This window comes from Mytilus edulis, chromosome 4 (genome assembly GCF_963676685.1).
Source record: "Mytilus edulis chromosome 4, xbMytEdul2.2, whole genome shotgun sequence".
Classification (NCBI taxonomy): domain Eukaryota; kingdom Metazoa; phylum Mollusca; class Bivalvia; order Mytilida; family Mytilidae; genus Mytilus; species Mytilus edulis.
The window spans coordinates 34146736-34160236 of NC_092347.1; the positions used below are offsets into that span (position 1 = coordinate 34146736).

General features: G+C 31.5%; 1 long non-coding RNA gene across 1 annotated transcript; it reads left to right on the forward strand.

Annotated features, from left to right (window-relative positions):
- The first annotated feature begins 8522 nt into the window (after positions 1-8522).
- LOC139519528 (uncharacterized) lies at positions 8523-12542 on the forward strand. The gene is made up of 3 exons (XR_011663619.1): positions 8523-8815; positions 10213-10428; positions 11019-12542. It is a non-coding gene; the product is annotated as an uncharacterized lncRNA (long non-coding RNA).
- Positions 12543-13501: the final 959 nt, after the last annotated feature.

Below are 13501 nucleotides of genomic sequence, written 5' to 3' on the forward strand. Positions count from 1 at the left end.
ATTATTATTATTATTTTTTTTTTTTTTCTTCCGCCTAATTTTTTTCTTGCGTAGTATTGTTGTTTAATAAGTTGTCGCTTAGATATTTGGAATATGATATCGTATAGTTTATACGCTTTAAAAATTTACAACTGCGTAACAAAATACTTTACGTTGTAAGAGTTATCTCCCCAAACACTGTTTTTCTTGTAGCCACTACTCCTTCGCAACCGTAAAAGATTACCACAAAATTATTTTACCAAATTGCTCGTTACATCTTCAGGATTAGGATTTTAATTTTGACTGAAGCTATCCAGAGACTCCATATGAGAGTTATTCCCCCTTATGTATGTGATATAGGTGATATGCGTTTCTAACTGGTAAACCATAAGTGATAGAGACCTAGGGTCTCTTGATTTGAGATCCTTGGTCCAAAAAAATGAAAATAAGGTCAAGGTCAAAGGTCAAGGTCATATTCTAAAATTTGATTTTGGCTTATTTTCACTTATTTTCAAATACCGTATGACATATCGACAAATATTTTTTCCTAAATTGTTAGTTGCGACATGTCCTTACTTGTATATTTTGGTTGAAAGGGTGCGCATACAATAAATGGGAGTTTTTGTCCATCTTACATTTAGAATTACGCGTAAAGTGGTATTACTCATTAACCAAACATATTAAAGACCTTGGGTCTTATGATTTAAGTTCCTTGGTTTGTGACCTTGAAATTGAGGTCAAGGTCATAGGTTAAAAGGACGTTCTAGATTTTGACCTTTGCTTTAAATTCATATAAATACATCATAAAGCCATAGGAACTAACATTTTAAACTGATTTTTCATATTTCAATATCAAAATAGCTCTTTACTAGTGGAAAGACCTTCAATTGTTCTCTGAACAATTGGTTTTTAATTATTATTATTATTATTTTTTTTTTTTTTTTTTTCTTCCGCCTAATTTTTTTTCTTGCGTAGTATTGTTGTTTAATAAGTTGTCGCTTAGATATTTGGAATATGATGTCGTATAGTTTATACGCTTTAAAAATTGACAACTGCGTAACAAAATACTTTATGTTGTAAGAGTTATCTCCCCAAACACTGTTTTTCTTGTGGCCACTACTCCTTCGCAACCGTAAAAGATTACGACAAATTTATTTTACCAAATTGCTCGTTACTTCTTCAGGATTAGGATATTTATTTGAACCGAAGCTATCCGGAGACTCCATATGAGAGTTATTTCCCCTTATGCATTTGATATAAGTGATATGCGTTTCTAACTGGTAAACCATCAGTGATATAGGCCTAGGGTCTTTGGATTTAAGTTCCTTGGTCCAAAAAAATGAAAATAAGGTCAAGGTCAAAGGTCAAGGTCATATTCTAAATTTTGATTTTGGCTTATTTTCTCTTATTTTCAACAACCGTGAAAGATATTGAAAACTTATTTTTACTGAATTGTGAGTTGCGACATGTTGTATCTTATAAATTTTGGTTGGAAGGCTGCGTAAACAATAAATGAGAGTTTTCGCCCATCTTATATTCAAAATCATGCCTAAAGTAATATAACTCATTAATCATACAAATTACAGACTTAGGGTCTTTTTATTTGAGGTCCTTTGTTGGTGACTTTGAAATTGAGGTCAAGGTCACAGGTTAATAGGACGTTCTAGATTTTGACCTTTGCTTTAAATTCATATTTATACATTATAAAGTCATAGGAACTGACATTTTAGATTGATTTTTCATATTTTGATAATAAAAAAGATCTTTACTTGTGGAAAGACCTTCAATTGTTCTCTGAACAATTGGTTTTTAATTATTATTATTTTTTTTTTTTTTTTCTTCCGCTAAATTTTTCTTCTTGCGTAATATTGATGTTTCAAAAGATGTCGCTTTGATATTTGAAACATGATATCTTAAAGTGTATGCGCTTTTAAAACTGACAACTGCGTAACCAAATACTTTGCGTTGTAAGAGTTATCTCCCCAAACACTGTTTTTCTTGTGGCCACTACTCCTTCGCAACCGTAAAAGATTACGACAAATTTATTTTACCAAATTGCTCGTTACATCTTCAGGATTAGGATATTCATTTGGACCGAAGCTTTACGGAGACTCCATATGAGAGTTATTCCCCCTTTTCCCTTAAATTAAGTGATATGCATTTCTAAATGGTAAACCATAAGTGATAAAGACATAGGGTCTTTAGATTTGGGGTCCTTGGTCCAAAATAATAAAAATGAGGTCAAGGTCAAAGGTCAAGGTCATATTCTAAATTTTGATTTTGGCTTATTTTCATTTATTTTCAAATACCTTATGACATATCGACAAATAATTTTTCATAAATTGTTAGTTGCGACATGTCCTTACTTGTATATTTTGATTGAAAGGGTGCGCAGGCAATAAATAGGAGTTTTTGCCCATCTTACATTTAGAATTACGCGTAAAGTGATATTACTAATAAACCAAACATATTAAAGACCTTGGGTCTTTTGATTTAAGGTCCTTGGTTTGTGAACTTGAAATTGAGGTCAAGGTCATAGGTCAATATGACGTTCTAGATTTTGACCTTTGCTTTAAATTCATATAAATACATCATACAGCCATAGGAACTAACATTTTAAACTGATTTTTAATATTTCAATATCAAAATAGATCTTTTCTAGTGGAAAGACCTACAATTGTTCTCTGAACAATTGGTTTTTAATTATTATTATTATTATTATTTTTTTTTTTTTTTTCTTCCGCCTAATTTTTTTTCTTGCGTAGTATTGTTGTTTAATAACTTGTCGCTTAGATGTTTGGAATATGATATCGTATAGTTTATACGCTTTAAAAATTTACAACCGCGTAACAAAATACTTTACGTTCTATGAGTTATCTCCCCGAACACTGTTTTTCTTGTGGCCACTACTCCTTCGCAACCGTAAAAGATTACGACAAATTCATTTTACCAAATTGCTCATTACATCTTTAGGATAAGGATATTCATTTGGACCGAAGCTATATGGAGACTCCATATGAGAGTTATTCCCCCTTTTTTATTTGATTCAAGTGATATGCATTTTCAACTGGTCATCCATAAGTGATAGAAACCTAGGATCTTCAGATTTGAGGTCCTCGGTCCAAAAAAATGAAAATGAGGTCAAGGTCAAAGGTCAAGGTCATATTCTAAATTTTGATTTTGGCTTATTTTCACTTCTTTTCAAATACCGTATGACATATTGACAAATAATTTTTCATAAATTGTTAGTTGCGACGTGTCCTTACTTGTATATTTTGGTTGAAAGGGTGCGCTTACAATAAATGGGAGTTTTTGTCCATCTAACATTTAGAATTACGCGTAAAGTGGTATTACTCATTAACCAAACATATTAAAGACCTAGGGTCTTTTGATTTAAGGTCCTTGGTTTGTGACCTTGAAATTGAGGTCAAGGTCATAGGTTAATAAGACGTTCTAGATTTTGACCTTTGCTTTAAATTCATATAAATACATCATCAAAACATAGGAACTAACATTTTAAACTGATTTTAATATTTCAATATCAAAATAGATCTTTACTAGTGGAAAGACCTTCAATTGTTCTCTGAACAATTGGTTTTTAATTATTATTATTATTTTTATTATTTTTTTCTTCCGCCTAATTTTTTTTCTTGCGTCTTATTGATGTTTCAAAAGATGTCGCTTAGATATTTGGAATATGGTATCGTATAGTTTATACGCTTTAAAAATTTACAACTGTGTAACAAAATACTTTACGTTGTAAGAGTTATCTCCCCAAACACTGTTTTTCTTGTGGCCACTACTCCTTCGCAACCGTTAAAGATTACGACAAATTTATTTTACCAAATTGCTCGTTACATCTTCAGGATTAGGATATTCATTTGGACCGAAGCTTTACGGAGACTCCATATGAGAGTTATTCCCCCTTTTCCCTTAAATTAAGTGATATGCATTTCTAAATGGTAAACCATAAGTGATAAAGACATAGGGTCTTTAGATTTGGGGTCCTTGGTCCAAAATAATAAAAATGAGGTCAAGGTCAAAGGTCAAGGTCATATTCTAAATTTTTGATTTTGGCTTATTTTCATTTATTTTCAAATACCTTATGACATATCGACAAATAATTTTTCATAAATTGTTAGTTGCGACATGTCCTTACTTGTATATTTTGATTGAAAGGGTACGCAGGCAATAAATAGGAGTTTTTGCCCATCTTACATTTAGAATTACGCGTAAAGTGATATTACTAATAAACCAAACATATTAAAGACCTTGGGTCTTTTGATTTAAGGTCCTTGGTTTGTGAACTTGAAATTGAGGTCAAGGTCATAGGTCAATATGACGTTCTAGATTTTGACCTTTGCTTTAAATTCATATAAATACATCATTCAGCCATAGGAACTAACATTTTAAACTGATTTTTAATATTTCAATATCAAAATAGATCTTTTCTAGTGGAAAGACCTACAATTGTTCTCTGAACAATTGGTTTTTAATTATTAGGTCTTTCCACCTTTCCGTGGAAAGACCTATTGTATTTGTTCTGATTATTATTAGGTCTTTCAACCTTTCAGGTGAAAGACCTATAGGGTTTGTTCTGATTATTATTATTTTTTTTTTTTTTCTTCTGCCAACTTTTTTTTCCTTCGCTGTTTTTTTGTTTCACAAGATATCGCTTAGATATAAGGTAAATGATATCGAACAGTTAATACGCTTCTGAAACTGACACCGCGTAACAAAAAACTGTACCTTGTAAGAGTTATCTCCCCGAACACTGTTTTTCTTGTGGCCACTACTCCTTCGCAACCGTATAAGAAACCGACAAATTTATTTTTCCAAATTGCTCGTTATATCCTTAGGATGTTCTGTTTCATTTCAACCGAAGCTATCCGGAGACTCCATATGAGAGTTATCCCCCCTTTTATATATGATATCAGTGATATGCATTTCTAACTGGTAAACTATAAGTGATAGAGACCTAGGGTCTTTTGATTTAAGATCCTTGGTCCAAAAAAATTAAAATTAGGTCAAGGTCAAAGGTCAAGGTCAAATTCTAAATTTTGATTTTGGCTTATTTTCACCTTTTTTCATTAACCTTATAAGATATCGACAATTTTTTTTTACTAAAATGTTAGTTGTGACATGCCGTAACTTATAAATTTTGGTTGCAAAGGTGCGTAAACAATAAAAGGGAGTTTTCGCCCCTCTTATATTAAGAATTATGCGTAAAGTGATTTTACTCATGAACCATACATATTAAGGAACTAGTGTCTTTTTATTTGAGATGTTTAGTCTATGACCTTGAAATTGAGGTCAAGGTCATAGGTTAATTGGACGTTCTAGATTTTGACCTTTGCTTAAAATTCATAGTTATACATCATTAAGCCATAGGAACTGACATTTTCAACTGAATTTTAATATTTTCATATCTAAATAGATCCTTATTGGTTGAAAGACCTTCAATTGTTCTCTGAACAATTGGTTTTTAATTTTTTTTTTTTTTCTTCCGCCTAATTTTTTTTCTTGCGTAGTATTGATGTTTCAAAAGATGTCGCTTAGATATTTGGAATATGATGTCGTATAGTTTATACGCTTTAAAAATTTACAACTGCGTAACAAAATACTTTACGTTGTAAGAGTTATCTCCCCAAACACTGTTTTTCTTGTGGCCACTACTCCTTCGCAACCGTAAAAGATTACGACAAATTTATTTTACCAAATTGCTCGTTACTTCTTCAGGATTAGGATATTCATTTGGACTGAAGTTATACGGAGACTCCATATGAGAGTTATTTCCCCTTATGCATTTGATATAAGTGATATGCGTTTCTAACTGGTAAACCATCAGTGATATAGGCCTAGGGTCTTTGGATTTAAGTTCCTTGGTCCAAAAAAATGAAAATATGGTCAAGGTCAAAGGTCAAGGTCATATTCAAAATTTTGATTTTGGCTTATTTTCACTTATTTTCAACAACCATGAAAGATATTGACAAATTATTTTTACTAAATTGTGAGTTGCGACATGTTGTTACTTATAAATTTTGGTTGGAAGGGTGCGTAAACAATAAATGAGAGTTTTCGCCCATCTTATATTTAAAATCATGCCTAAAATGATATAACTCATTTACCATACATATTACAGACCTAGGGTCTTTTTATTTGAGGTTCTTGGATGGTGACCTTGAAATTGAGGTCAAGGTCAAAGGTTAATAGGACGTTCTAGATTTTGACCTTTGCTTTAAATTCATATTTATACATTATAAAGTCATAGGAACTGACATTTTAGATTGATTTTTAATATTTTGATAATAAAATAGATCTTTACTTGTGGAAAGACCTTCAATTGTTCTTTGAACAATTGGTTTTTAATTATAACTGATTTTCTTGAAATAAGACCAAGAAAGGTGCGTAAATGTAGAAAAACGAAAATATTTTCCATTGTTTTATTTCAAGAAGGATGAAAAATGATATGATTTGATATTTACAAACCTTTCAATTGTCCATTATCTCATTTAGGAACATAGGTATATTAATGAGTGGCTGAATAAAATTAAAGTTCAAAACGGCAAGCCCGTAATCAAAGGCAAATTCAAAAGCGCAAACACATCAAACGAATACACAAAAAATATCATATTCCTGACTTGATACCTGATCAAATATCATGTAAACCGTTAAAAGGTTATGAAATAAATTATAATAATTATATACAATAAATTGCGTTTTTTGTGTCAAGTTTTAATAATTATATACATGCATGCAAGTTGATAAGTTACCCCTTGTTAAAAGTATCTTTTGTATAGTCTAATAGCTCTGTATATTTGTTATTCATCATAACTTTCCTTTTGACGTTCACTTCCAAGCATAAGAAATGAAACAGGATTATATTTATTATTTGAATTTTTTTAGAATTTTAAAATCCAGCATGTATTATCATTTCATCCCTTTAATTATATATCAAAAGCGACAATAACCTTAATAATTTAACGTGATTGTGGACTACTAAAGAGAAAATAAAATTGCTTCTACCGATGCGATTAAGCATTGAATTAATCGTTAAAAAGTTTGTATATCTTTGCCAACTGTTTGAATGACATCAATTCTACACAATTCTAACAATAATATAAATTATATCACTGAATTCAGTCTTTCGCAAATTGTTTTTAATCGCTGACGGGATTATACTTTACTTAGAAAAGAAAGATATTACCGCGGTCGTCTTTGATAGGGTCGCTGTTTATTTGAACAGACGTACATTATTGCATTGAATAATGGGACCTTCATTTCCGCTTTTGAAGTAGAAAAAAAATATCAGCCAAATGAATGTAAAAGTTTGTTAAGTGTTAAAACCATTCTCTTGTCAGCAGTAGAAACATTTCTAAAAGTATCAAAGGTCTTTACTTGAAATTGCTCTGAGACCACGCAATCAAATGCGAAACATGATAAGGCTATTTGTACAAGTATATATACTTGACAAAAAAGTATTTTGGTTTCTATCAGAATGTTATGGTTTGAACCCGACCGTGCGAGGGCTTACAAGCCAGGCAAGGTTATTAAACACCACCAGTTAGTTAAATTGGAACTATAAACAAATATAATACACTTTTATTTACATATATTTTCCATCTAGTTTTTACAAACGAACAATTTTAATCTGCCATCTACATTCAATACAATTAAGCATGTTTAATTTTTGTAAAAACCATACGAAAATTTTTATAAAAAAATAACACCATTTTCAAAGTAATTTAAGGGTAAATTTATGTTTGATTACCTCTTGGCGCTTTGTATCTGGCAATGATCATAGATATGACTGTATCACATGACAAAAATACCAAAATAGCCATGTGCTGTTGACAGTTAATTATAAGTGCTGAAATGGCTTTCTCGGTTTCTTATCCGCATATTAAATAGTGTGGTCATTCAGTATTTTTTACATCCTTGACATTAATTGTTTTTATCGTTCCTAATGAAGGTAAATTTAGAAAAGCGCTTCGGACGAATCTTTGAAGTGGCGAAATACTTTTTATTTTCTAGCACTGGCAAGTAAACACTGCGGATGAACTGTGTTCTCAACCAAGAAGCCAGTGCTTCACCACTGAAATTTGTCTTTGATGGATTATCAACTGTTGTAGTTCAGTATTTTGTTATTTTACTTTTTCAGTAACTGCGAGTACTCTAAGATCTGTACTTTGAGTCTGTTACACCCGGAGGTCAACCTCAACCTCAAATCTTTGACATTGGAAGAATAGTGTCAATTTACTACGTCAAATACAAAATCGACTGAGGCAGGATCTTAGATTATTTACCTCTTCTTTGCGGTTGATGGTCTCAGGGTGACCTAAAACCAATTCAAGTATTGTTTCGCTGTTTTTGGTTTCGTCACTTGTTATCAGGGTTTTTTGTGTTAAAATTTCCACCTTCATTTTGATTATATGCGCATTTTGTATGTTTTGCTTTGTGCACAAATTAAGTAGTCGGAAATCAAAACATGATTCGGAACTTGAAAATTGTTTTTATATATTTTTTTTCACTTTATGTCGATCAAGTTTTAACCTGTAATACTTAACAATTAACACGTGATGAACATAGGCGCTAAGGTCTGAAGGACATTTTTTGAAGTCGGGAGAATCATTCACTTTTAAAATGCAACACAAAATGAGTATCTTGATGTTCTTAGCTTTTCTTTCAAGCTTTTTTACACTGGATGCAAATACCATAGGACCAATAACATGTGAAAACCTGACGACGCTAATAAACACGAATACAGCCATCTTGAAGCAACAGATAAACACAAATACTGCCATTTTGCAGCAAATTTTGGCAAATTTAGATAGAGGTAATTATAGAAATGCACATTTGATCATCATTGAGATTTTACCTTCATTTGGGTCAGATCATTAGTAAAAAAAATCGGGATGCATATACCACAGTTATGTCATAGACATTTAAGATGTTAATTTTGAAGATTGCAATAGAAGTCAAAGTTTTATTCATATTCATTTTTCTCCTTCTAGAAAAAAGAAAACTTTTAAATCACAATGTCTTATCTTCTATAATAAGATGTTCTATTTCTTTCTACGGATTTTGGGTTAGTCGTATTATTTTCAATCATCAAAGTATTGACCCCTATGGATATACGTCAAGCCAAAGTATGAATCCTTCTTGTAATATTGAATATTATTAATTCGTATATTTTAACAAATTTGATTCGTTTAAGGATATTCACATGTTAAACTATATTTTCGAAGGTAGAGAGAAAACGGCGGACAGCAAAAAGCATTTTGCACAGCAAAAAAAGCATACTGCACGGTTCTTTTTAGAATATGTATCTAAAAACCGATATACTTTGTGACGTCATGTAATGAATTTCAGGATATTGTTAAACGATCTTAAACGTTTTGAAACAAATGATATCAATGATCGATTATTTGACGAAAATAATCTTCAAATACATAAGATGACAAACAAAAACAAAAGAAGCAATTGAAATAACAAATAATATTTTGTTATTGTCAAGTAGAAAATATGATATTATAAAATCCCAACAAAATCAAATGACGATTTTGATACAAATATGGTCGGAAATTAATAATATAACAGCCTTTGTAAGAGGTCAATACAGAATATATCGACCAAAAGAAGTATATAGACCTCGGACTTCGTCCTCAGTCAATACACTTCTTTCAGGTCAATATATCCTTGCATCGACCGAATACAAAGGCTGTATTAGTATAATATTGTACCATGAATGACAATTGTTTATTTAATCTTCAAGTGAGTCAACTTCGGCTATGTTTAGAGGAGTGAATGATTTGTTAACGGTTTAGCACTCTGTTATCCTGCCGTTGACCGCAACTCGTTGGAATTGCAAAGAATGGAAGGGGCTTATGCAAGTGCTCTAACTCAGAAGTTGTTAATGCATACAGTCTTGCTCCGTTTCCTTCTAGAACAGAGTAGAAGACAATAGAATATTAGATAATTTGTATTTCAAAATTACAGGGGCCAATAAACTAAAGGGCATATAATCAGTTACAATGATTGACCTAATTGATAATTACTGCAATAAACATCACAATGTTGATGTGAATGTATATTTAGTATAATAACGTATTGCAGAAGATATGCTTTCGAATGGTGTATGATTTATCTGCATATTATTGCTGATGCATTAAAATGAATTTTAATTGTCAAGGTCATTAGCTAATTACATTACACATATTTTACTCCTTCCAGATACTTCTGATGTACAAATCTTGCAAGAGGTGGCAGAAGGAAAGGCATCCACTTAAAGTTCGCTACAAGGACATAATTGGGCTAGATATGCTAATGACGGAAACTTAAGCACGTTTTCGCACACCACTACAGAACAGTCGCCATACTGGATGGTTGACCTTGGTCGTGATTACAACATTAGGCAGATAGAAATAATTGCAAGGAGAGATTGTTGTGGTAAGCTGTTTGATTGATTAAGAAAGTACACTTTCTTATATGCGTTTATAAAGTATAATTTGTATGTGCAATAATTGCCAGTGTTGAGACCGAGCTTTGACACATATAAATATTAATGATCCATAATGCATAAAGCAAAACAGGAAGTCAAAATAATTTCAACATAAATGTATCTATTGACTTGTCAATAATCAGATGTAATAATATAACAAAGGAAGATTTTGGAATAGTATTATGTTATTTAAAAAGAAATATATCTTGTAAAAAAATGAAAACAATACGTTATATATTTTATAAATTTGTGCGTCTATAGCACTTTTCTGGATTTACTTTAATCAGGGATGCTCAACGCCAATTATTTGAAAGCCAAAGATGTACAAAAACCGAATCACTTATTGAAGCTTAAAAGCAGACCATTATTCTTATGTTGCGCATTTCCGCCCAGAATATATTCCTTTCTAAACATTATAAAGTCAATTGTATTTGATATTAAATAGCTTAACTAAGGCCACCTAAAAGATCAATTTGGAGATTTGTTAATCTCAAAATTATTTTTTAATCAACACTTAGTTCATGGATTTATGTTTCAGGTGAACTAATCCGTCAGATGTATATAACTGCAGGTCCATCTCATAATCGGATGAAGCTTTGTAAATTTTACATTGGACCTGCCAAGACAGGATACCACCTGGCCTTTGAATGCAATCCGATAATAAATGGCCGTTACGTCAGGATACAGATGAAACACATGACAAAATTGGCTTTAGCCGAGGTACAGGTGATGGCAATTGTTGGCAGGACAGTTGGTTAAACAGACATTTGTCTCAATTACATATATATCACTTGAATATATATGGTATAGTGAATTTATAAAAGAAGGAATTTTGTAAAATCCCTGGAATATTTAATGATTGTTGTAAAATCACTAATAGTTAACAAAGGTACCAGGATATCTTGGTCTCCCGAACTCTTGTCAATAATGAATGCGGTTCTACAACCAACATTCGTAATAAATTTCAAGACTAAACTTTTTTTGCTAACTCATATTCATAAGATTGTTGCCTATAATTCAGTTAATACTAACCGTATATCGGGATTTTTTTATTATAACTGTTTAAGCATGGTCCATTTTCAAAAGTCTTTCAACTGTAACCCTGATTTCGTAAGGTAATCTTTTATAATTTGTTACGTATATATGCTGTAACAGGCACTTTGAGAAAAAAAATCACTGCATTGTTTGTATTTTTGCAGCTTGTTCCAATGTTTTCTTAATATTTCAATAAAGTTTTTCACATTTTGTAATGAGAGTAAGTGGGTATTTTTCTTGTTTTATTGGTCTTTAATAACGTATTTTTTCTATATGTTGTATTTTTAATGATCTTAAACATTTAGCGCCAAATTGAAGGACTAACAAGTTATGTCCCCTAGTTGTTTTAAGCTTGTAATAGATTAATATTAAGTATGCTAATTAAATTTGTGCACATAAAAAATTTGCACACATCTCAGTGTGTTATTTTATATTATCAGTGTGGAATTTCAAATTCTCAGCGATGGTTTTTCAGTTTATTTCATCTCAGTGTGTCTTTTTTGAAATCTCATTGTGTAATTTGCAATTCTCAGTGTGTAATTTACAAATTCACTGTTACATATAACATGTTGCCTTTATTTACATATATACATGTTGCCTTTATTTACATATATACATGTATCTCAAAAAGTTTTGTAAATGTAGTATTTGAGTCTTTTGTCCTCATGGATAGCAAATGACATATATCAGTTGGTAAATAGTTTTAATGAAGAAGCGTATTTTTATGAAACAAAATTTGGACATAAATACGAAAATTAAGCTTTATTTTGGAGAGTACAGGAAGAGTTTTATTTGTTTATGTAGCAAGACAACAAGTATGATTTCCCTATATTCTATCTTCCTGAAGGCTTTAAAAAAGTTGTGACTGATTATATGTTATTCTATTTAGCTTGTATATTTTGTTTTCTAATTTGGCAATGCTTTCGTATTTTACCATTATTATGTAATATCAATTTTGCTTTCCACTAACCTAAAGTACAAATGATAAATTGCAAATTCTAATCTGAATTATATTTTTACCTATCGATATTGATTTTTTTCTCTAGTCGATTGATATTTCCCCTGTCGATTGATTTATCCCCCTGCCGATTGGTTGTTTTCCCTGTCGATTTATGATTTCCCTGTCGATTTATTTTCCACCTCGCTGTCGATTTATGTAGTAGGATATCTGAAATAACCAGACATATTGGCTAACACACAACTCTACGAAAAAATAGATAAAATCAAAGAAAAAACTACAGTATCAGATAGATTGAGATCTTCTCAAGATGAATGGGGTCTGATGTTTGACCACGTTTTTTCGTATTTATTTAGTAATTGAAATCACGTACGCGTGTAGAAAGTGTCCGCCGCCTGTTCTTAAAAATAGAATTTAAAAGACTTAGAAGTAGTGACTTAAACCCCAATGTGCATCTGTATAAAACATTGATTAGTTTATCTATTGATTGGTGTTTAACACCACTTTCAGCGCTATTTGCTAGTTACTTCAAGCTATAATTTCGGATATTGCAAGTCACAGACTTTTCAAGCCAGTTCGCATTGGAAAAGATGAAAAAGAGAAAAGATCTTTTCTAAATCTTTCCTTTGCCAACAAAGGTCTCGATGGCGTCAACCTAGGCAATATCCTTCATCATAAATTAGTTCAATCGAAAATACCTCCTTTTTTCAAAGACCAGTCTGTACCAATAATTTCTTATACCTATACCAAACCTATTGCAACTAAAATTTTCAATTACAAACGCGTTTTGCAGAATCTCGATATTGACGACTTCAAGTCTAAACCTCCTGATTGCACTTGTGCTAGTTCCCAATTCATATATAATCCTGCTGGCCACGTTATTACTGGTGACCTTAACATTGTTAATAACACTTCTCTACGAAATGTGTTATCGAAAGGTCCGAAATATCGTGAGCCTAAATCCATCAATTGGAAATACAACTTTAAAATTTTGATGGACTCGGTCGAGGATTATGCCAGGCAATGGG